Source organism: Marmota marmota, unplaced genomic scaffold, assembly GCF_001458135.2.
Source record: "Marmota marmota marmota unplaced genomic scaffold, marMar, whole genome shotgun sequence".
NCBI classification, from domain to species: Eukaryota; Metazoa; Chordata; class Mammalia; order Rodentia; family Sciuridae; genus Marmota; species Marmota marmota.
In genome coordinates this window covers 26049429-26072529 of record NW_025999982.1, presented here as the reverse complement: position 1 = coordinate 26072529, position 23101 = coordinate 26049429, and the positions used below count along the sequence as shown (strand labels likewise).

At 35.4% G+C, this 23101-nt stretch overlaps 1 long non-coding RNA gene across 1 annotated transcript; it reads left to right on the top strand.

Moving 5' to 3' along the window:
* Positions 1 to 646: 646 nt before the first annotated feature.
* On the top strand, positions 647 to 22051 carry LOC125617530. Its single transcript, XR_007348573.1, has 4 exons — positions 647 to 775; positions 16937 to 16942; positions 18608 to 18613; positions 22039 to 22051. It is a non-coding gene; the product is annotated as an uncharacterized LOC125617530 (long non-coding RNA).
* Positions 22052 to 23101: the final 1050 nt, after the last annotated feature.

Sequence of the window (23101 nt, the reverse complement as noted above, 5' to 3'; positions counted from 1 at the left end):
ATAAAAAACAGACACCACTCTAACATCTTGAAATTAAGTAATACATTTCGAATGATGAATGAATAGCAGAAGAAATTAGGGAGAAACAAAAAAAACATTCCTAGAAATAAATGAGAAAAATGGTACAACATATAAAAATCTCTGGGACATTATGTAGGCAGTTCTAAAAGGAAAGTTTATAGCACTGAGTTCATATATTTTAAAAATAGAAAGATAACAAATAAATAATCTAATGTTATATCTAAAGGCCTAGAAAAAGAACAAACTTACACCCCAAATCAGTAGAAGACAGGAACTAATTAAAGTCAGAGCCAACAGCAATGGAATTGAGAATAAAACACAATACAAAAGATAACAAAACAAAGAGTTGGTTCTTTGAAAGGACAAACAAGATTGACAAACCCTTAGCCAAAGTAACCAAAAGAGAGAAAAGACTTGTATTAAAAAAATTAGAGATGAAAAAGGAAATATAACCACAGACACTACTAAAATTGAGAGGAGTATCAGAAACTATTTTGAAAATTCATACTCCAATAAACTAGAAAATCTTGAAGATATCGACATATTCCTAGAGACATCTGACCTAGCCAATTGAACCATGAGAATATAGAAAACTTAAACAGATCAATATCAAATAATAAAATTGAATCAGCCATCAAAATCCTCACAACAAAGAAAAGCCCAGGACTAGATGGAGTCTTGGTTGAGTTCTACCAGACCCTCAAAGCAGAACTAGTACCAATCCTCCTCAAATTATCCCATGAAATAGAAAAGGGTCTTCATAATAATTCTGCACATTTAGCATCAGAGGCAGTAACCACACTTGTTTTTGCCACACTCTCCTTTCAAGGATGTTTGTNCCAAAGCATATTTTGTAGCATCAGAAGCAGTAACCACACTTTTTTCCCCCACACTCTCCTTTCAAGGATGTTTGTCTAGCAAGTAGCTTTGCAAGAAAGGCATAGTGTGTTCCTCAAAGGGCAGACATGAGGCATACTAACAGAAAGAACATTGTAATATATATATATATATATATATATATATCACAATCTAGTTTGGAAAAGTGTGTGTGTGTGTGTGTGTGTGTGTGTGTGTGTATATATATATATATATTGACAGTGACAATGAAATTATGAGCATATGATATAAAATAAATGAAGAGAAATTAAAAATTTCAATAGATCATTTTAATGTTAAATGAGAATAAATGCCTCTCGAACATTTGTTTATGTTTTAGCAACATCTAGCCATTCTCAGTTTTTTCCCATAAAAATAAAGCAAAAATAATACAAAATATAAATTTAACTGTCAGTTTCAACTGCAATAACACAAAACCAATACCTCATGGCTTATTCACATAACATGAGGGCTTAGGTTAACTATGGGTTTCACTGAGCTGGATTAAGTTATAGCTGTATAGTTCAGGTTTGGATATGCTCCAAAATATTTTCATTCTGGGATCCAGATGGAAGGAGCACTTTCTATCAAGAGACAGTTCTTTTTCTTGTCAGAGGGCAGAGAATCAAGATAACCAAGCCAAATGATGAAGTTGTATTTGCAGCTTCTACCCAGATGTGACAGATATATTCACTCCACTCACATCTTTTTTTAAATTTTTTCACTCACATCTTAATGGGCAAGTCTGTCTCTTGATAAGTCCCTAACCTTAGGGCCTGAGAAGTAAATTGGCAAGAGAACAAATAATTGTGATCAAATAATATCATATACTACAACAAAATGTTTATGTTATATAGAATAAAGATGGAAAGCTCTTATTAACTAAACACTGTAACAATTGAGACTGGCCAGATGTTGTCATGTAATCAATTGGATTACATTGGGGTATCAGAGGGCTCTGTCCTTCTCATTTCTCATCTATATTTTTGTATTTCTGTCAAACTAACCTATTATTCTCCTTCTGAAATGTCAACTACAAAATTTCTCATTTTTTGAGAGAGAGAGAGAGAGAGAGAGAGAGAGAGAGAGAGAGAAAGAATGATTTTTTTTTTTTTAGTTTTCAGTGGACACAACATCTTTATTTTATTTTTATGTGGGGCTGAGGATCGAACCCAGCGCCCTGTGCATGCCATGCATGCGCACTACCGCTTGAGCCACATCCCCAGCCCAATTTCTCATTTTTTTTATTGTTTTAAACTATGCATAGTTTAATGCAGATGAGAGCCCTTTAATATTGAGCTGTGATTTAAATTATGTTAGGATTTTCAAATCTTTTTCTAAAACAAGTGTGAGACATTTGTAGAAATCAATGCATCTAGCTGGAAAGTAGGGTTTTTTTTTTTTGTTTTTTTTTGTTTTTTTTGTTTAGATCATTAAAAATTGGGCTGGAAAAATGGGTTAGAACCAGAATTGTACAGTACCAGTTTAGCTACTAATTTGTGCAAAAATCAAAAAACAAACAAACAAACAAAAAAAAACATTCCATCCTCATCTTGAAGGCAATTTGACTTTTAATTCAGAAAGGAAATAAAAGTTGACCTAACCATATGACTTTTCTGATGTCCAAATCTTAACCAAATCCTATTTCTTCATGAAGGTTCTGTTAAAATTCTACCCATATGGTAAAAGCTCTCCACAGGCCACCGTGATCTCTGCTGCACCAGAGTCCAAGGCTCAACCTTATCAGTCCAAGTGTTGTGCTTTGGTTGTTAAATAGATAAGTGACAAAAAGTTTGGGAACTAAAAGAAATTAGGAACTTATGTGCCAGAAGTCATGATTGAACCTTCATTCTGCTTTGAATACAAGGACAACAAAAAGAAACTTTGTTTCATTTTAAATTCCTCATTGATTTTGCTGCCTGTATTTACTTGTCTGACCAAAATATTAAATAAAATCATTTTGTTTACTTGAAAATATAAAAATACATACACATCAGCTCCCCATGCACATTGTATGGCATGTCTTACCTTTTTCCAGGCAAGCATTGCTACCTTCTGTCACTCTAGATTAGCTTGCACTTTCTAGAATTTTGTATAAATGGGATCATATTGTAGCTATTTTTTGTTTTGTTTTCTTTTGCTCAAGTAATTGTTTTGAGATTCAATAGACTGTCATGTATATCAGCAATTCATTCCTTGTTATTGCTGAGATGTGTTTCAGAGTATAGATACTCTACAATTTTTTAATCTAACAACTTCTAATGGAAATTTAGGTTATTTCAATTTTTTTGACTATTACTTTTAAAACAGCTATAAATATTTGTGGTTAAGTATATGTATCCACACATTCTAATTTCTCTTGAATAAATACTGAGGGACGGAATAGTTAGATCATCAGATAAATGTGCCTATGTATATAGATGTCTGGAAAAATATTTAGAAGAATACACACCAGATAATTGACAGAGTAATAGCTGGAAAAGGGAAGAACAAGGGAAGGAGAGAAGGGAGATTGACATACATTTATTTTATTTTATTTTTGTCTATATTGTGAGGAGATTTTAAGATGTGTTCATTTTATTGAAAAAATTTCCCTAATATTGTTCAATTCTTGTAGAAAAAATAATTCTGTTCTGCAAGTCTGACATTCCTAGTCTCCAACTTCTTCCCTTCACATTTGGCTCAGCTTTAAATTATAAGGATTATTAGATAGGAGAACTTTTATTGAGTTGGGATTTCTTAAGAATACATTTATAGTATTAAGCAGAGTGAGCAGTCAGGTTCTATATATATAATTTTATATATGTGTATATATATACATGCATATGCTTGTGATAACCAGAATTCAGTTTTTAAAAAAATTTTTTAAACAAAAACTTAGGAAAAATCTATGTGTTACATAGTACACTGCAATGTAAATAAACAAGGGTAATCTGTGTATGTTACTTTTAAATTGTGCTCATCTCATTAAATTAAGCTACTTTATGCAATGTCAATAAAGTGTCAGACATGACTAAAATAATATATCACAGAGAAAATAGTCTCATTTTCAAACTGCACACCTGCTTTAATTAGAGAAGGAAATGACTCTTCAATTTTGGGGGTCAAATGTCCAAATATAGGGATTCACAATATGTACTGAATGTAAAATCTCAAAAATCTACAGCTCTTGTAAGCAACAAAATGTTCTAAAAGGAAACTACAAGTAAATGCAATTATGACTTATATTTGTAGAACAATTTTCCAGAGGCAGTGGGTCCCGAATTGAGTCTAAGATTTCTATTGCTAGTTTTTACTTAGTACGTGATGATTCATTTAAACTTTTCTAATACTTAATTTCACGTTTAAAAGAGAGATATGTGATTCTGGTAGATCACGAGAATTAAATGCATAATGTATGTAAAGTACCAAATGTCACCTGTAATATGACAAATGTTTAGGATTTCCTGCTTTTGTGATCAGGAAAGTAATCCTGGTATTTTGTCATCACTGAAATATTCCAGGAATGACCTAAATAATTCCAAGTCCCCACCCCTACTGCAAAAGTGGCTCCTCCAGCTCCACAAGTTTCTGTCCATTTGAGCGACTTCCAAAATGAACTTTTGGGTTCAGAGGTAGCCTGGTGCAATTAGCACAGGCTCAGGAGCCAAATGGTCTAGGTCCTCAACCTGGTCCTGCCACTAAGAGTGTGTGAATTGGGTCCTTGTTTGCCCTCTGTGATTAGTTTCCTCATCTGGTTTCCCATTTGTGGATTGTAAAGACCTAGTAACTTAATATGGGTGTTTAAGTCTAGAGTAAGGCCATGCCCACTTTACTATTATTCACATTGTTTTTGCTGCAAGTTGAAATGTCATTGTTTCAGTGCTTTGCTCCTGAAAGGAAGAGCAAACACCCACCTCTCACATACAGTCCTGTGAGCATTACTTTAGCATACTGACTTCCATGTAAGAAAACACAAAAGATGAAGAGAGAGTTTTGCATGGCAAGCCATCTTTAAGTAGCTTCGTGTCTCTCCTTTCTCCTGAGGAATTAAATGTGAATCAGAAGGCCCAGTCTTTCCCTCTTGATAAGGCTTTATTATTATTATTATTATTTTATTGTTTTAATTAGTTACACATGACAGTACAATCATCATGACATATCATACATTTGAATCAAATGGGGCATAATTTCTCATTATTCTGAGTGTACAGGTTGCAGAATCACAAGCTGGAACTTATGAACCAAGCCCTAGCTGCCTCTGTCTGGGACATTTCTATAACATATAGGAACAAGGAATGTGTTTTTTTTACGACAACCATGAAATGTAGTATAAGCAAGACATATCAAGCATTGGGCAAAAATCTTAATTTATGGAAACTTTCCAGACTCACTGCCAGGACATTTCTCAAGCCTAGTGGGTGGAACTTCCAGATATTGAAGACAAAATTATACTAAAAGTTATTCACATTATTCACTGTTTATCTGAAATGCAAATATAACTAGATGTCTTTTCTTGCTACTTCTGTCAACCCTGTAGGGATGGTGATGTATGTAGTTTTAAAGGATCATATAGCCAGAGAATTTAAACTGAATATAAATTTGTGTTGTGAAGTGGACTCTTCAAGAGCCTCACTGTCAGGCAGGGAGCTCAGACCCAGAAAGCAAGGGTTGGGGCTCAGCAGGTGGAAGAAGATATAAGATGCGGTTAGGAAGTTAGACAAGCTTTATTCAGAGGTGACAGCAACCTCCAGCCTTCAGCTTCAGTTTCAGCCCTGAGCCAGTTCCATTTAGCCCCCAGTCAGTTCCATTTGGCTCCCTGGGTCCTTTCCATAGGCCTTTTTTATTTGCAGGCCAGACAAAGAAGGCACATTGCCAACAGATTACATCAGTGGGCATGTGGTCACAAGCAAATGTTTATGACTTTGAGTACATATGCTGAATCAGTGTTTATGACCTTGACTACACACTAACCATAACATACCGGATTCATAGCTTGCCCAAATCTCCCTCAAGGGAGCCTAAATATAGCCATTTTGGGTCTGCCCCAACACCCATCATCCCCAGGTAAATTGCTAGTTTCCTATTGGCCTTTGCAAGAACCATGCACTGTGAATTTGAGATTATCTCAAAGTTAGCACTCTCATTCCTTGGAAGCTCTTAGTGGCATACACAGCACAATAGAAGAAAAATTCTTCAAACAGAATCCAAGATCCAGTCAAATTTGTCATAAATCCCACTCGATTCTGCCTCTCTCCCTTCCAAGCTATTTACATTACATCCCCTCTTATTTCTTCATGCATCCATTTAATATGGGGTTTGGATTTCATTTTTTAAATAACATTTCTTCCTTATTAATAGTGATACGGTGTGTCTACTTAAAGAAAAAGATTCAAGTAAGGAAAACAACTTCAATTTTCCTAGCAAGAAATGTTTCTATATATCACTTGTTAAAATAAATACCTGGCATCCTTTCTGATCATTTTTCGGATTCAGTGATTTTTCTCATTTTTTATGCTTTCCAGTCTTGGCACTTCTTCCCTCTTCTTGGAACATTCTTTTCCTCCCTTGACTTCAAGCACCTCATTGCTACTTGTCTTTCATTGCTACTTGTTCTCAGCTTGAATGAAACTTCCTCCAAGAAGTTCTTTTGGAATCTTCAGATCCAGGTGAGGTGCCCCAACTATGTGCTTCCTCATGTTCTTTCCATCTGAGTTCTTTTCAGACTGTACTACAAGTATCTGTTCATGTGCCCTCATCCATGCTGAAATCTGTGTTCTGTGTGTGTGTGTAGTGCAGCGCTCAGCATATAAAATTATTGCTGAATAAATAAGTGAATTCATATTAGTTCTCTAGGGTCTTATCTGCTATTTAAAAATGAACATTTTATTCCTTACCAACAAAAACATTACCAGATTAAGGATGGGAAAGATATTTTCTCATATTCCTACCTCACAGGGAGAAAACAACTACATCTTTTGCTGCAGAACAAAAGGTGAGGAATTGTTGATGTGAATTATTTTCTTATTGTCAACTCCTGAAAGATTTTTCTGGGGAAGTGGTTTCTTCAAGTCAATAGACACTGCTTCTGGTTCAGTCAGACTGAGCTCTCAAAATATTTCAGAAAACTGTTGGCTCAGACAAGAAAGTATCTTTAGAGGTCATTGATATTCACTCCTTAGTGTTTGAAGAAAAAAAATCTATTCAAGTTCATAAGACCTTAACAGTATTCTTTGAGCACCATTCATTGTCACAAGGTGTTGTAGTAAATGCATTAAATGTATTAATTGACATCATCAGTTAATTTCTTGCTCATGCAACAGTTTGCATTAGGTGTTTGACTAAGTAAGGTGACTCTCCTCTAAGTGATCATGCAGAGATCCAAGCTCTTTTCATCTTGAAGATTTTAGAACATGTCATTTTTTAACATGTCCAATTTTAGAACGTAACATTTTTGTCCAGTTCAATTGGTGAAGGGAACAAGCTGGAAGAGAGAAGAAAGTGTGGAGGAAGCACTCCGCTCCTAAAAGTCCTTGCCCATATGGCACACCCATGATTTCTGTTCACATTCCACTGGGCAAAATTTAAACCACCAGGTCAACTGCAAGAGGGATTTTCAAAATGCATGTGCATGACCCTATAACTATGGAAGCAGAAGAGAACAGGTTTTGGTGGATAGCTAACAACTTCTGTCCCATGATTTTAGGTCTCTGGCAATACCAGCTACCATAGCCAGTACCTTCAGGGAGTCACAAAACAGGTAATTTCACCACTCCTCTCTATTTTTCTCAGACATCATGCAAAATGTAGACTCCATTAATTTCTTTGATTCCTGTGTCTCTTTTGTACTCACAATATTGGTATGTTTGCTAGCACAGGCTATCATGTTACTTCTGTTTTCTATTTTAACAATTCCTACTGTCTGGGCTAATAATTAATCTGAAATCATTAAAAAATGAATAATAACATAAATATGCTCTGCATGGTTCCAGTCCCACTACAAACATGTGCCCATTCAGTTCTCACATGTTTGCTTTAACTGGAAAACAGAATTTTCTTGAAGAGACTAATTCTTTGTGGCTCCTTTGAATATAAGTTACTCATTCCCCTTGTTTCATTTTGGAAGCATTCAGCTTATTTAGCTGTTGCCACTTGGCCTTAGTGAAAATATGGAAGGAGATTTTGCTGGCCTCTGCAAGTCTCATGCCATCTGTGTGTTTCACTGTAAATCATCACTGTCATATTTTGAACTCCAACATAACCATATTCATTGAGGAACTGAGCACCTGGTTGGCATTACTCCTGTTGCTAATTCATTCTTCTTTGCTTTCCATGCTGTGACTGCAAAACAATGTTATCTTTCTTTTTATACACTACATTGTTATGACAAAGTTTCTACCAGCCTGATGGTTAAAAAAAAAAAAAGAAGAAGAAAAATCATTTCACTGTCATGATATCCCATCATATATTTTTCTACCACTTTCCTAGAAGGCTTTCTCACTTCTATCCTTGAAATTGTTCCATAATCCGTCATATTTGCTTCCCTGTTGTCCTAAGAGGATGCTACCTGTACTACTATTACTTCTTGAGAAATTGTTACTCCTTTGGACACAGATGTCCTCTGCTGGAGCTCACCGTTGACACACATGTGGGAGAGGGCCTCTTACTCTACCCATGGAAAATTAGGCTCAAATGCTAGATAGGGCTTTCCTAGTGATTTATCAGAGCACAGCAAGGTCAAACTTAAAACTTTTTAGTAAGACTTTTATTGTTCTTATTTAAGAACAATGAGAGGAAGTACATCAAAATAATAGGTATACGCTACATATTTATCTTCAAGTTCTTGCAAAGATGAGCCACCTATCCATGTGGTATTATCCCACTGAATTGCCTTTACACACTATTGAAAATGAATTGACCATATATTTATGGATTCTCTATTGTGTATCCATTGTTATAGATCTACAATTATACTAAATTGACTTGACTACTATAGCTTTAAAATATCTCTGAAAATTAGTTAAGTAAATGTCCTCTTGTTAGTGATGGATTCCTCCTGCTTTTGTGTATCCCCCAAATCTTTAATTCACCTTTGTTTTTCAAGGATATATATTTTTTACTGTGTATACATTTATAGGTTTGCAGATATTTTTCTTTCATTATGTTAGAGATCTTGTTCCATTGTAGTTTAGCTTCCAAGGTTTTCTATGATAAGTCTGCTTATCTGTGGTCTTTCTATATAGTGTTTCTTTCTCTGGCTGGTGTAAGAAATTATATTTCACTAGTTCTAAGCAATTTTATTACTATGTACTTTGGAGTGCTGTTATTTATATTTCTTGTCCTCTAGGTTCAGTGAAATTCTTGGATCCATAGAACTATCCTAATTTAAAAATAATCAAGCAATTATTTCTTCAGATATTTTCTCTCCTCCACTTCCTTTGGTAACTCCAATTATATGTATATTAAGTCACTTGAAATTGCTTCACAGTTTATTGATATTCTGTTCATATATTTCAGTGTTTTTTCTGTGTTTCACTTCAATTTGTATAGTTTCTATTGCTATGTCTTCAACTTCATTGATTCTCTCTATTTTTGCTTATGTCTAATCTGCTCTTCATCCTATCAGTATATTTTTCATATTAGACATGACAGTTTTTATATTTAGAAGTTAAACTTGCATCTTTCATATCTTCATGGCCCTTCTTCATATGCTCATTCTTCTAGCTACTTGAATTATGAAATACCATTATAATAATTCTTTTGATGTTGTTGCTTACTGTTTCTATCATCTTACATTAATTCTGGATCAGTTTCAATTGAGTTATTTTTTTCTTCATTTGGGGTTGCATTTTCCAGTTTATATCCTGGTAATATTTATGGGATGCCTGGAATTGTGAGGTTTATGATTCTGGCTACTGGGTATTTTTGTATTTCTGAAAATATTCTTGAGATTTGTTCTTATTTACATTTAATACACTTGGAAAGAGTTTGACTTTTTGGAGTTCTTTTAATCTTGATATGTGGGTTTAGAATACTGTATAGCTAATGCTTTTCCAACACAGAAACAAAATTCTATAGCATATTCTATTCACTATACCATGATTCATGAAGCTCCCCACTCTGGTCCTTGGGAGGAGGGACTATCGTGTGCCCTTAAGAAGTTCTGGGTATTGTCCTCTCTACATTTTTAGTGTGACCATGGGTTCTTTCATCACATGCATATTCTGAGCAGTTCTCAGCTGAAGACTTGAGAAGGGACCTCTTACATCTTTGGAACACTTTCTGTGCAGCACTTTCTTCTCTAGTACTCTCCCTTGCAGAGGCCAACAGCCTCAACCTCAGCCTCAACCTGTACTTCCTCTCCATTTTCAGTGGTGAGGCAAGGGGTCTCCACCCTCACTCCTGTATCTGTTCTGCAACTTAGAAACTCTCTCTAGGCAATAATTTGGGGGATTCATAGGGCTCATGTAGTTTTCGCCTGTCTTAGGTGTTCTTTTTTTTTTGCCTGATGTCCATTGTTTTGAGAACTATTGTTTCATAGTTTTTTTTTTTCAATTGTTTAAGGAAGGAGAATAAATCCAGCCCTTCCCATGTCATCTTAGACGAAAACATAAATCAAGCCTCCTTTCTTAACTTAGAATCTTGCTCCTAAAATGGTTTTTGCTGGTAAAGTCCACTTATTCATTTCAAAGATAATATCACCCCAACTATAATGGTATGGCCTCATTTTTCACTTGTTAGAGAGATAATTAAACTACATCAGGAAACAGCAATAAAACCCCTGGATTTCTAAATTTTTCAGATTCAGCCTCAATTAACACCTTTAGTAGGATATCGCCAGTATTGTTTTTGGTGTCCAAATCTCAATACAACTATTTTTCCAAGTTTTCTCTCCAGTTTGAAGGCTGCAGTCTTCAGCCCTGCAGGCATTTCCTGGTGTGTGAGGGCCTCTATTTCTAACTTCTGGTGAGAAGCTGCACAAACACTGCCCTCAAAAATATGCACTAACGCTATGGAAAAATACTATCTAAATCCATATTAACAATTACACACATTTGACAGTGTTATGGGGAGTGTTCGTTGAAGCACACTGATGTCATTTTCTTAGACTTTAGAAGTCTGGATTAAAGTATAAATTCAAACCTCAACTTCTTAAAGAGTGGACCTATTTGTAACTTTTACTGATTTTCAGCATTCTCTCACCCAGGGATTCACCCAGATTCATTTTGTCACATCCCCCTAATCCTGCCTTCATCTTCAGTTTTTTAATGTCAGCATAGACCACCCACATTTTAGTATCATATATTTGTGGTCTCCAATCTCAGCTCGGCTCTTAGACTTCCTGGGCCATTTTCTCATTTCACAAAAATAATTTCTATCTAACATTAACTTTTATCCGATCTTTCCATCCTAAATTCATTTACCAATTCTTCTTCTTAAACTTACATGAGTTGAATTCACTCACCCCTATAAGGTGGCCATTTCATGGTTTTTCCTTCTTTCTGTCCTGTTAAAGAGGAGTTGAGGATCCATTATATCAAAGGAAGATTTCTTCATATGACTGTGGATTCTGCCCGTTTCTTTCCACTTCAATTGTTAACACCCTTGCTGATACACATCTTTCCTCAAACTGTTGTAGAAATTAAGTAGGACTGGTTGGAAGGATGTCCGTCTGCCACAGATGTGTTCGCATTATTTGTACTACTTTGTGTCATGTCAGAATGACTCAGGGCAGAAACATCTAATGATCATTTTGTTTCTGACTTTCTAGTACTCTATACACTCTAAATGATTCAGAGAAAAGGCAATTTAAAGGCATTTGTGGCAGAAATGAGACAGAAATAATAAGGATAATAATGATTGCCATGCATTGAGGGTCTGCTTTGGCCACATCTTGTACTAGATGTTCTACGTACATTCTCTGCTAATACTCAAGAACTCTTTGTAATATCCTGTTTATAGATATGACAAAAATGAAGTGCATAGAGCTTAAGCAGGACTAGGTTACTGAGGACTTGGTAAAGTCATAGACAAAGGTACACAAAGTGAGTGCTTATTTGGGAAGTGAACCCCTGCCCCAGGGGGGGATAAAAAAAGGAGGAACAATAAAATTAGGAAGTAAAGCAGGAAATAGAAACAGGTAACACAAGGATACTTTAATAGAGTTGGCCTTTTGAGCGGCCTTGTGAAATATGTCCCAAAACTGTTCTTCCAGGTTGTGAAGGAAGAACAAGGAAAGCATTTAAACATCAGACCCCTTTTTATCCGTTAAGGGTGGCTTCACAGGCATAAACTCTCCTGCTCCCTGAGTTAATGTGAGTAAAAGAAACTGCAGGAGAGAAGGCAAAAGGCAGGTGCTGAGGAGTTGTATCTGCAAAAAACCTTTTGAAGCCAGTGTGGAGATGTAGGGATTGCTGGAGTGAAACATGGAGCCAGGGGATTTGAAGTGACACCATGAGAGCTGTCTAGTACAACCCATTCTTGCTTCTTTCCTAACCATCCTGCCTTCTATTAAGTCCATTACTTGAATACCTTCCAAGATGCCAGCCAGCTGCAACCTCTGTAAGGACCTAATATGAAATCTGCTGTACTTGGTCCCAAGGGTGTAACTGATATTCATTATCTCCTGCCTCTGTTTCCAAGTCTCATTTCCTTCATTTTTGGCCTGACTTAATGTGACAAGGAGGCATTCTGGCAATCAGAGCCTTCATTTACCTGGCTCTTATTCCTGAGAGTTCTGGGTTTCCCTAGCCTTGGCCTCCTTGGGTAGTGATTGTCTGATCATCATTATTTCTCTGCATGAGTACCCAAGGAACAATCCTGTGAATCCATGCTCTTTGAAACATCCTCCTCTTTGCCCCCATTGTTTTGTAGCCACTCAGCATCTTGGAGTAATCAGAGCTAATTGCTGCTGCTAACAGAGGAACCCCTTTCTCTGCTTGCTAGTCTATCAGCTTGAGGCAGTCCACCTCCCCCCTACCCCGCTTTAAGTGGAAATCTTTCAAGGTACTCTGATAGGAGTGTTTCCCTCTTCCTATGAATAATACCCCTGCCCCCCAACCTTCCTTTTCTTCTCCTAATCCTGCAGAGAATCAAATCCTCTAATTTGGCAAAGCCTCAGGTCAGGGGGTTGAAAAACACAAATTTTGCAAATGTGCATGAAGGCATTATGGTGAGAAGAACTAACCCTTCTTCCACCCTTGATTCATGGACAGATGCATACTAGAATTTGAGACCACAGCCTTGTATATTAGCCATGGGTTAGGCACATCCCAGAGGATACCAACCAGGGTGCCCAGCTCCACCAGGCACCAGACCCAATTGAATCCTGAGCTTTTCACAGCCCTTGCACTGATCTATTTTACCTTCTTGTGGCTGATGGACTCAGGCAATTTTGAGCAGTTTACCATGCCAAGAGACTCAATATTCTCTGATTCCATGAAAGTCAAAATGCTGCCTCCTGCTGGGAGTTCAGAGCATAAACTTTAGGCAGGAGTCTGCCTCACTCCCCACCTCCCTTCTCTTAAAGCATTTACTTTAGAAAATTGGTAATTGTAATTGCTTTCACTGCCTCCCTGATGTGTAAATCTTTTAAAAAGCTTCTTATCAGTTTTACAACCCAGGAATGTCTTTCTTCTGGACCTGGGAGCCATCCTTTTGAAATGCAATCATCAGGAATGACAAAGCCCCTGACTCCCAGTGCCACTTCAGTGGGCACCAATTAGCAAATGCAGATGACCTAATCAAAGAGAAAAACACTTGCAAACTCAGGAATGACTCCCAGGTCTCAATACTATCAGGGGTCAACCTTTTCCCTAACATCCTCCAGTGCTTTTCCACTAGTTCACTCCAGGTCTCAGAAACTCTCTTACCCTTTATTTTAGGGAAGTTGAGATCAGAAGGTTTCCAATATTCTCAAATAGTCTTCCCTACTCATTCATCTCTGCCATCAGCCTGCCATCGAGTGGCCTACTTGAATACCCTGAATGCTGAGGCCTGATCTGGTCTCCAGCACTAGCAGGTCCCTCAGCAGTGGTAAGAATTACAACTATTTTAGAGACAGGGAATACTTATAGTGGGCCATCTCTCAGTGTGTGTATGTTCCTGTGTACATGTAGAAATATACATATATTTAATTTTTATCTTGATTATTTCAAAACCATTTCTGGACATCATGGGCCTTTTTCTCAAAAATACAAAAGCTTTCTCTCCTCAGAATAAGTTTATTCTCTTCCATCACAAAATTATAGTTATCACTTTCAACAAACTTAACATTAACACATTATGCCTTCCTAACCTATCATTATATTTCAATTTTGTCAGTTGACCCAACACTGTCATTGATATCACTTTTCTGCCCAAGATTTAGACCTAGATCCGATATTGAATTTGCCATGCCTCCAAGGTCCTTTAAAAAAATACTTTCTCAGCCTTTCTTTGACTTCTACAATGTTGACATTTTTGAAAAATACACTTCTCTCAACCCCACATTACATTTTAATGTTTTTAAAATTCTATTGGTGCATTATAATTTTGCATATTAGTAGAATGGTCAGTTTAATCTCACTTCACATTTCAAAATAGATTATTTCATAATTTGGATTTGACTGATGTTTATTCATAACAGACTGTTATGCATTCCCTGTGAAAATATTGCAAAAAATGAGGTTATATTCTTTATAGGGCAACATGTCCTAAACTACACTAGTCCATCAGCTCCTCATTTGTGATGTTCATTTTGATCATGTGGTCAAGGTATTGTATGATTTCTCCACTGTGCAGTTGTTATTGTTTTCCTTTGCAACTAATAAGTAACCTATGGAAAGATAGTGTTGTAAAATACCTTGTTCTCCCTTTCCTGATATGTTTGGCTTACAGCTCCCCTTCCCCGCTCTTCCCTGAAGTTGTGTTATTCATTTGAAATATAGTTGGGTTTATTTATTAATTTATTTCTCATCCTCGTTGATTTTTTTTCACATGTAGAAGATTACATATTTCTAAAACATATGAAGAAGGTATTTGAAAAAGGCTGACAATCCCAACGACATCCTTCTTGCTCTTTTTCACCTACTTTTTGTGGGTAACAAATATTATAGTCTTTATTTATTTATTTATTTTAGAGGAGGAAAGATTTATTTTATTTTTTAAATTGTTTTAATTTTTTTATTTGTTTTAATTAGTTATACATGACAGTAGAATGCACTTATATACTTTGATATATTATACATAGATGGGATGTAATTTCTCATTTTTCTGAGTATATATATTGTAGAATCACATTGGTCATACAGTCACATACATACATAAAGTAATTATGTCTGTTTCATTCTACTATCTTTCTTATCCCCACATCCCCTGCCTTCCCCTCCTTTCACTTCCCTCTACCTAATCTAATGCTATTCTTTTTTTTTGCATTACAATCCTTAATACACATATATACCACAATTTTTGTATCTCTGTATATAAAGTATGTTGACACCTAATTTAAATCTTCGTACATGTATTTTGTATAATGATGTCCATCACATTCCACCATCCTTGCTAATCCCCTGCCCTCTCCCTTCCCCTCCCATCCCTCTTCTCTATCTAGAATTCATCGATTCCTCCCATGCTCTCCCACCCAATCCCACTATGAGTCAAACTTTGTATTTATCCACTGATGTTTTATTTTATTAACGACAGACTCATTTATGTATTTTAAAAATATATTTTATTTTTTCTTAAACAAAAGTTAACATAGGCTATTCTGCATTTTGTCCACTTAAAAATGCCTTCTAAAAAATACTCCATATAATATGTTATCTTATATTAGTATGTACAGTGAAATTTAATTGCCAAACAAATTTTTAAAAATACCATTGTGGAACAATAAGAAGTTAGTCACATTTCAGTTAAAACAAAAACATCATTTAATTTATTCATTGAATTATTAATGTTTATGATGGACTCTTAGATGTCCTGGACTGGTAGAGCTTGGGACAATACCATTTCTTTTCCTTTTGACCACTTTGTATGCTTAATATGAAAAAAAAAATTCATATGTTTATCAAGCTGATATTTCAAATATTTAAGACAAATTTGTGATTTCAACATGTCAGCATATGTATATTTGAAATATTCATTACAATTATTATAGAATTCATGATTTGCTGGTTTATCTTTATTTTTTCATTTAAATATACTGTTTCCTCCTACTTTTGTCATTCCAAATTGCTTGAGTATGGCTCTGAGGCATTACAAATATACAGTATTTCAACTATGAAGAGTGAGCATAATGCTTTTGCTCTCATAAAACACGTGGCCTAGGTTTTGAAAGCTGCTTCCTCCTCCTCCTCTTCCTCCTCCTCCTCCTCCTCCTCCTCTTCTCCTTCTTCTCCTTCTTCTTCTTCTTCTTCTTCTTGAAAGTGAATTTTTTCCTTTCAGACTTATTCCAGAAGTCTAATAATTTGGACCACAGTTTTGGCACTGAAGGATTATGACGAATTGATCTCCTGAACATTACCATATATATAGATTTCTCTGAAGAAGTTTTTTAAAAATGGATATTTTAGAACATTATGTTAAAATAAGCCAAATTCAAGGTTAAGGTCTATTTTTTCCCTCCTATGAGAAAGCTAGAGAGGAAAAAGGGGGAAACATAGTGGTGGTATCTCATGAATATAAAGTGGTATCTTATAAATATAAAGAGGAGATTAGTAGAGGAAGGAGACCAAGGGGAGGGAGAACAGGAGGAAACTGGAAATACTGGGGAATGATATCAGCCAAATTATATTGTTATATCATTTGCATATACAAATATGTAGAAATAAATTGTACCATTATGTACAGTAATAATGCACCAATAAAATATGGAAAAAATTGACTTGGAATTGGTAACATTTAATTTTCTGGTAAATGACATTAAAATATTTTACTAGTAATGATACCAATGTTGCATAAAAGACAGAACATTTTCACACACCCCCATACATACACAATGAATTCAGAATAAATACATAGAATAAATAAATAATGGACTTAAGATTCAATAAATATAGTTGCATGGGGGGAAATTTTAAAGAGTGAAGTGGAAGAAATTTCTTTTCATCTCCATTTTTCCTTCTATTAACATAACGTTGTGTTGAACTATCATAAAAGAGACAATTGATATTGGCAAGGGAAATGATTGTTCATCTTGTATACATCTCAATCCAAAGTCTTAATTCCTCTCCAGCAGCATGTACCAGGGATTTACTCTCATGCCTTCAGCAAGGAACTGGGAAATTGGGAGAAGAGAGGAAGACAAGGTCAAGAATATCATGGGGGATTTGATCATGGAGGGAGAGAGAAGGGGAAGCGAATAGAAGGAAAAGGGGGATTTATTGATGATGCTGAGGTAAACACTAAATTGACTGCATTTTGATTTAGACGACAAGAAAGTAAATTATTTGTTTTATGTGTGTGATGTCTGCTTCCTAGAAGTTGTACTTTGAGGCAACAGATTATACATAGTCCATGTCTAGGGCATAAATTTAGGACTACGGTATCTATTTTTAACTTTTTTCTCCTAGTTGAAAATTCTACCAAGGACTAGCATTTGCAACTTACTAATGGAAAAATACTTTGTTAGCCAGAAAGAGTTTCATGATCCTACATACATTTTCTCTTCTGCTTCAAGTCCCTATCATTCCTTCCCCATCATTCCTTCTTATCATAGATAATTTCCATTCATTTTTTTCAGAGTTCATCACAAATATAACTCTTTCAAAAAGCTATTTTCTAGCCTTCTTTTATACATTTGTTGCCTGTTTTGGTCAGCAATTATGTTGCGGTGACCAAAAGACCTGACAAGGACAACATAGAGGAGGAAAAGTTTATTTTGGCTCACAGTTTCAGAGGTCTCAGTTCATAAATGGCTGGCACCATTGCTCTGGGCCTGAGGTGAGGCCAAACATCATGGAAGAGGGGCATGGTGGGAAAAAAGCAGCTCCGGACATGGCAACCAGGAAGGATAGAAATAGTTCCTGCTCTTCAGGGACAAAATATAAACCCCAAAGCTATGACTCCCAGTGGCCTTTCTAAAGAGGGGCCTCTCTCCACACCTTACCTGTCCATTTACCAACCAATTAACCCACATCAGTGGATTAATTCACAGATTAGGTTACAACTTTCACAATCCAACAATTTCACCCCTGAACACTTCTGTCTTGTCTCACATGTGAGCTTTTTGGGGAGACACTACTCATCCAAGCCACAACAATTTCCTTCTTTTGTGTTGTCACTATACTCTTGCCATTTTTTAGCTTCATCTCTTGAATTATTCTTATTTCAATTATTTGTCTTCTACTCAAAGTTTCTGACATTTTAAATGGTGGTTTAACTACCCTCTCACTCCTTAGTGTTGAAAGAATATATATTATTTCATTTATTAGTCTTCATGCCTGCTATCCCCCTATCTATAATTCCCTTTTTCTTGTCTGCTGGGAAATTTATTAACATTTTCTTTATCATTCTTAGTTAAATTGTTCTGTGAAGTCTTTCTTGACCTCTCACTGCATAAAATTTAATCTTTTAATTATCTGTATTAATTTTGTACTTGGAACTAAAAGATAATTTTCAAAATGAAAAATTCGTTTTTTTTTCATATAAATATAAAATAAAATGTATAGAAAACATTTTATATTACCCATCAATAAAGGAGTGAATCAGTAGCATGTTGCAACCACCTGAAATGAGAATGAGACTTATGGAGATTTATGTATCCAATGAACAAATTCACCTGCAGTGCCATAATCTGGAGCATTCACATTACTTTGGCATGGAAGATCTGCATCACCATCACTTTACAATAGGTACTTCCATCTCTAGGGCTGTAGAATATTCTGGTAAAAGAGAGTGAAATACAGAGATCCTTATAGATTCAGATAACCCCCAATATTGCACTGGAAGGACACCTAATAAACTTCTTGCATACATAAAAGCCACATTCTTCCCAATTCTCATAACTCATTATGAAAGTTTTACCCTTTTGAGATTTTTTTCATATTTTCCCTCCTCTTCTCTGCTACACTGTCACCCTGCAGGAAAGGGATATGACTTTGAACTTCTCTCTGGTTGGAGTTAAGAGTCTCCCATTTCCATCTTGTTTAAATGGAACTGGTTTCAACAGGGAAGAGTAGTTGATGAGTGAGTTAAAAATAGTGGGATGGCTGAATAGCCTATTCAGCCCTATTAAGATGTGGAAGGTAGGAGCTCAAAGCCTAAACATAATGATATGTTAAGGAGAGGGAAATGTTAAGAACCCTCCTTTGACCCCAGTGTGTGTTGCTTGTGTGAGCTGAAATATCACCCCCCCACACACAAAAGAAATATTACATATACACCATTAATAGGTACAATTAATGCATGTTCATAAAAACAAAATGTGGATTTAATGTAAGAAAGTATTTGGAGAAATGGAGTTGGAAGAATGGTTTGATAATTCTTGAACTTTGCCTTTCCCAGTGTTAGTATTTAATTCCCAAATATTTACAGATAGTTTAAACTCATATCTCTTTGATTGATAGATAATAGCAGATTCTTCAAGGAGCTGGGACAATGAAGGATGATAATTAGAGGTGACTGTGGCCAAGGAAACTGTAAACATGATGACAGTTTTCCCACCATAGTTTTATTTTACTTTGGTTTGAGATTGGATCATTGTCAGCATCATACAGAAGAGAGCTTAAGTAACATGAGGATCACACAGGACTTAAGTGGCAGACTAGGGCTTACATCCAGCATAGTCAGGTGCTGTTTTTAACAATCATTCATTCAGCCAGATTCTGTTTTTAACAATTAATCGTTCAGCCTGGGAGGAGAACAAGAAAATTTGCACCAGGATGTGTTTGTTTGGTATTTGAGGCCATATTTTACCTAAGAGTTCTTGGTAGATACACTAAGGCTGGGTTAATCAGTAAAATTATGCTAATAACCCTCCAAATAACATAAAATAGATGTTCAAGTATAAACAGTTGTCCAGAATTTGGTAAGTTTTATTAGTATTTGTGCCAGTGGGGAATGAAGAAGGCAAAAGGCATCAACACTCATAACTGGGAACACAGGATCATTTACACGCCCTAATGTCTGCTTGCAAACATATTTTTGAATATGTATGTGGCAGTTATTTTAGAATTCGTTTTTTTGTAATAATGTTGTGAAATGTTTACTCAGTCCAGACTAATGTTTTAGGTGACTATATATCATTAACTCATTTAATCCCCCAATTAGCCCCATGGGGTTGGTACTATGCCAATTGTTGTATGAGGAATCTGAGAAATGAAGTGTTGGAGCTGAGATTCACACGTGTGTGTCTGGATCCAAGAGCACTTGCTTGATCCTGCAAAGCTGCCTGGTGTCCAGACCCCACTGAGGCATGCATTTACAGGTGAGAAGAATGTCTTGTTTTCTCCATGAAATTATCCTTCTGTCCTTGCCCTTGTGACTCATATTTAGTCTGAAGTGGATTACTTACTCTGTAGCTTATTCAGGCTTTGTTCTTTCTGTACTTTCCTCAGGTAGATAGAGAACTAGGTTTTTAGAAGTCTCCCTTCTACAGAGTAAATAAGAGTTGAAATGTCAAGAAAATGACAGTGAACACAGTGGAATTATAAATAGCAAGATCAGATTAGCTTCTTTAGTAGGTGCGAACCCAATCAACCAGAAGCAAATCTAAAGAAAAATGTAGTTAATAGGATAGCTTAATTATACAAATGAATGTGGATGGTTTTAAAGATCAGCTCTAAATCATAAATAATAGAAGTAGGCAGTAGTCTTTAGAAATTTAATAACACTTAGTGCAGTTTCACATCCAGGCCCTGGCTCAATATTTGTAGTGTGACCTTGAACCAAGTAATCACTGTGAGCCTCAGTTTCCTCACCTGTAAAATGGAGGCACTGGTACTGACCTCATAGGGATAATGAGATTATTAATTGAGATGTTTGTTAAGAATGCCTAGTATAATCCTGGCATATAATAAGTGCTCAATCCATCTTAACTTTTATAAATGAATCTAAAATGCTCTTCTTCAGCCACTGAAAAATATCTTCAAGATTTGAAGGATAGATAACAGTGGAAGTTTTTACTTCACAGTTATGCAGAAACTTGTATGTAGCAAGCATAAAATTGAAGCGGTTTTTAAAAATGAAATCAAACTTGACTATGGGAGAAAACAAGTGATTCATTAGAGCCAGAAAGAGCTGTGATCTATATTCATATGGAATGTAGTGATCATGTGACAGGACACAGTACAGAGCCAGTGTAGAGGACATAAAGAATCCTTATAGAGAATTCCCTTCACATCTCATAAAATTTCCCATCAATAAATGGAACAATATGTATAAGTGCCTTTCTTTTTAAAAACATTTACTTCAGCTTTTACCAAGTAACTAAGGTACATGTCTATTATTATTTTATATATACCTTTATGTTGTCTGTGGAATGAATTCTACAAGTTTAATTTTTGTTTTTTAATATTTTTAGTCTCATTGTAATTAATGGATTTTGCATAAAGTATTGATTCAATATCTACTTTGATCCTAAAGCTGAATTTTTAACTGAATAGTTGGCATGCAAAATAATTGTAGCTACAGTATAATTAAACTGATTTAAAAAAATATTTTAGTGGGTTGGGGCTATAGCTCATTAGTAGAGCACCTGCCTCACATGTGTGAGGCACTGGGTTCAATCCTCAGCACCACATAAAAATATAAAGGTATTGTGTCCAACTACAACTAAAAAATAAATAAAAAAATATTTTAGTGATTTATCTAAATTTTTAAACATTTTAAGTACATGGCTAAGATTCTACTTTACTTCCTGTTTTTGTATTGAGTTTTCTTTATAGCACAATTATGTTCTGATTTTAGTTCCAAATGGACAAATCTAAAGTGATGGTACGTTTTTTCCACAAAAGTATAAATAGATGTACAATTGTATTCTATTGAGGGAATAGAACATTTTTCTAAGGAAAATAATTTATTACTTGCTTATTGCTCTAAGGCTGTAGAAGATCCTGGGCCAATGTCATTGCTCTTTTTTTTAATACTGTTTTCAAACTAGATTCAATCTGATGTTAAAAGGAGTGAAACTGAAGCTTTGATGGATATTGTGTTGTGCCATTCTATGTTAGAGACATAGTTCAGTATTTAAATTATTGCAAATGATAGAAAAAAGTGAAAATTTTCTGTATGTTTTATGAAATAATCTTGAAAAACAAACTTGATTTAAGTGGAAGACAAAACACTTCCATTATTATAGATCCAAAAAAGGAAGAGAACACCACAATTTCAGAGTGAAAGCCTTTTTAGAGCAAACCAAATTCAACCACTTTAACTTCCAAGTAGTGAGAAGAGTTTGGCTCCCTGAGATTAAATACCTGGTGAAACATGATGCTGTTGATTAACAAGATGCACAGGGATGAGGAATTTAAAGATTGAATATAATGTTATAGAAAAAATAATTACAGAAGAAAATAATTTTATTAGAATTTTAGTAAGGAAGCCCAGTAAACTGTGTTATGAAATGAAAGATTCTTAAAATTCAGGGATTGCTGTACTAAATACTGCAAATTATCCATGTCTTTAGACTTGTCCTTTATTTCTCAATTTATTTTACTACTTTGATGAATTCAGTCTGTTAGTGCACTCACATTTTTTTTTGCATTTCTTTCTTTCTTTTTAAAATTTGTTATAATTAGTTATACATGACAGCAGAATGCATTTTGACATATTGAACAGAAATGGAACACAACTTCTCATTCCTCTGGCTATACAAGATGCAGAACCACACAGGTTGTGCAATCATACATGTACATGGGGTAATAATGTCCATGTCATTTCACCATCCTTCCCACTTCCACACCCATCCCCCTCTCCTCACTGCCCTCTGCCTAATCTAAAGTTCCTCCATTCTTCCCTAGCCACACCCATTATGAATCAGCATCAGTGTATCAGAGAGAACATTCAGCCTTTGTTTTTTTGGGACTGGCTTATTTCACTTAGCATAATATTCTCCAGCTCCATCCATTTACCTGTGAATGCTGTAATTTCATTCTTCTCTAAGGCTGTGTAATATTCTATTGGTGCACTCACTTTTTAATCATTCAATGAAATTATGTATTCTTTAAATGATCAGTTATTTGATCAAATCAATACTTATTTTGCCAATTATGAATTGATGGGTTACTTAAAATGGTTTCAATATATT